The 3,088-nt window shown below is 35.4% G+C and overlaps 2 non-coding genes across 2 annotated transcripts; both read left to right on the top strand.

Annotated features, from left to right (window-relative positions):
• Positions 1-366: 366 nt before the first annotated feature.
• Positions 367-485, top strand: LOC148285631 (5S ribosomal RNA). The gene has a single exon (XR_015825417.1). It is a non-coding gene; the product is annotated as a 5S ribosomal RNA (ribosomal RNA).
• An 86-nt stretch (positions 486-571) lies between these two features.
• On the top strand, positions 572-690 carry LOC148285630 (5S ribosomal RNA). Its single transcript, XR_015825419.1, has one exon. It is a non-coding gene; the product is annotated as a 5S ribosomal RNA (ribosomal RNA).
• Positions 691-3,088: the final 2,398 nt, after the last annotated feature.

The raw sequence follows: 3,088 nt of genomic DNA, 5'->3' as shown, positions 1-3,088 counted from the left end.
CTGTTCACACCTCGCAACTTGTTCGCGATTTTTCGATTAAAAAAACCTAACTTCATTAATGTTTTAGACAATTGCGTTCGCAGGCCCTATGTCATAGGCTGTGAAAGTGAAGTGATGTTTAGGAAAAAGCTTAAAACCCACTTGTTCTCTAAATCATTTGAATAAATCCATAGCATGTGATAACAAAATAAACTGTTTCAATTAAATTACAATTTTAAAAGCTGCAATAAAATTTTAATTACCTTTATAATCACTATGTAAGGCTTCCTTGTGGTATTATGTTATGAAAATGGTGCTTCATAAGTTTTCCATAATAATAATGCCTCGCCAAGTTTGCTTATGATGAAAGATATTCTTTAAAGCCTCGCCAACGACCATACCATGTTGAACACACCGGTTCTCGTCCGATCACCGAAGTTAAGCAACATTGGGCGCGGTCAGTACTTGGATGGGTGACCGCTTGGGAACACCGCGTGCCGTTGGCCCTCTTACTTTTTGCGTTTCACAGCAGCGCATAAAAATTATTCTTCCTGAAAGTTTGCTGATAATGGAAGATATTCTTTCAAGCCTCGCCAACGACCATACCATGTTGAACACACCGGTTCTCGTCCAATCACCGAAGTTAAGCAACATTGGGCGCGGTCAGTACTTGGATGGGTGACCGCTTGGGAACACCGCGTGCCGTTGGCCCTCCTACCTCTCCTACCTTTTGCACATTTGCAGCATTTTGTTTTTAAAAAAACCCCACGTACAATGTTTAAGAGCCAGTTGCATCATAAAAAGATAGTTTCAAGATAGTTTACAAGTTAAATAAACGACAATTGTAGCTGTTGGTTATCAGAATAAAGAATAATAAATATATTTTTAAAATGCTTGGTTTTCAAAATGTGTGACAAGAAAACGTTAGTAAAACATTACATTTCAAAAAGATTAAATGATCATTGGAATAAACGTTGGCATAAGTAGGTAAGCTTTATCCGATGGTGATAATATTGAAGGGGAAAATATTAATATTGAGGAATAAATCAAGATCAAATCCTGTGTTTGAAGACGCTTATGTACTAGTTCAAATGGTGCAAATATTTAAATGAATGAAACACCGGGTTTTTACCCGTCGTCTCTGTTATGTTATTTGGGTTGATTTTTATCAACTCAACATACTACAAAAATGATACGAAATGTGCCTATTACCGACTGCGACTCGGTACAAATTACTAGTATTTTTTTACATATTTTTTTCTACCAAACAAACAGTTTACCCTGAAGTTGGCTCCTCCAATGGTAGCCGAACCGTCGGAAAGAATCCGACTTACCCGGGATCACAATGCGTTCACAAAAAACAAAAATTGTCATTTTGTTCTGAGATGTCCTCAAATGTTTCTGAGCAGATCTATTTTAGTTCTTAAGTAAATCCCTCAGTGGGTAAGTCCGATATTTTTTGTCTGCGAAGATTTGGATACATTATTTAAAAACTGGTTGAGGAAAAATCTGGTTTCCAAAAGGGTTGGTTATAAATTTTCATGGCTGGGTAAGGGACCCGGTTTTGAGAGGGTAGTTTATCCATCAGTCGAATTCATTCTCGATCTGAAACCATTATCTACACTATTACTAGGGTGAAGTGGTCCGATGGAAATTAAATTATTTTGGTCAGGCTCTCTAATGGACCTCTACCCTTTTCTGAAATTAAATCGTTTTCGTGAGGCTAATTGTGTATCAGGTTTTTAAATGGATTTAAAACAAATTTCGACATGAGACATGGGTGGAAGTTTTATTCAATCGGAATGAAAATAGTTTTAGATAATAAAAAAAGGAAGCTCAATTATTTGTTGATTTTATTTACTTTTTCGTGTTTTCCCAATTTTCTTCATATTTGTGTATGGGTAAACTGCGGAAACCTTAATAGTAAGTCATTAAGTATTCGTTCGTATGTGGCGGAAACAAGAGCGAAATGCAATTTTGATTGCCTTAGAAAGGTAGATACATATATGGCATACGAACAACCTTACGATATGAAAGCATGACATGTTGGGGTCTGAATTTTGAAACAAATAAAACAGCGGTAGATAAATGCGTTTGAAATAAAGTGATGGCTTAGAATGTTGCGGATTTCATGAACAACTCTTTGGAAAAAACGTTTTATTTTTTTAGTAATTGTGAAAAAACAGAGGCATTGAGGGGATCCTGAGGGGTGGGGACGACGTGTTGGCCTCTGTCCATACGTCCTCCTCCCCCTCCTTAATCTGCATAGAGTTTGTATTCCTTAGGAATATTTATAATAACTTTCCTCTATGCGCACCTGACAGAGAGTCCCCTAGGACTCTATAACAGCTGCGGGTGGATGGTGGGTTTAAGGATCTCCCCTCAATGTAGTTATTGTGAATTCAAATATGTATTCTTAAATGCTTTAGTCATATTCTATGTCAATCGCATAAATCACATTGAATCAGTCCAACATCGCTTGCTTCGAAAAATAGCGTGGATGCTTGGACTAGAGAGAGATAATTATTCTTATGCTGAAATAGAGTCAATGTTAAATATTTCTAGTCTACAAAAACGTAGAACTAATATTGACTCTATATATATGTTGGGCATACTAAATGGTATAATCGATGTTCCATCATTACTGGGACAAGTAAAATTCAATATTCCGACTCGTAGATTGAGAAACAATGAAGTACTGTTCATCGATCAGCATAGAACAAACTATGGCCTAAATTCTCCAATGACCCGCCTTTGTCGTATTGTTAACTCAAGACAGGATCTGGACTTTTTTGGTTTCAGTTTACAACGATTTAAACGAGCACTAAATAAATAGTCCAGATCTTGTCTCGATGTCCCTTATGCTTGTCAATGCTTCTTTCTTTTTTCTTTAAATGTTTTAAACTACTCTTTTATTGTAATATTTAAACCTTATAAATTGTAAACATGGACAATGTCCGTTAATAAATAAATAAATAAATAAATATTATTTTTATGATTATAGATTTTATTTTTTTTATTAATTTTATTTATTCACAGTATTTTCTCTTTCATTTTTTGAGACGTTTTTGAGACGGAGTCCTAACTTCATGGCAAGTAATTAAATAAA

This window comes from Micrasema longulum, unplaced genomic scaffold (assembly GCF_059751315.1).
Source record: "Micrasema longulum isolate JH-2025_06_02 unplaced genomic scaffold, ASM5975131v1 h1tg000019l, whole genome shotgun sequence".
Lineage (NCBI taxonomy): Eukaryota > Metazoa > Arthropoda > Insecta > Trichoptera > Brachycentridae > Micrasema > Micrasema longulum.
This window is presented reverse-complemented; position numbering and strand designations above follow the sequence as displayed.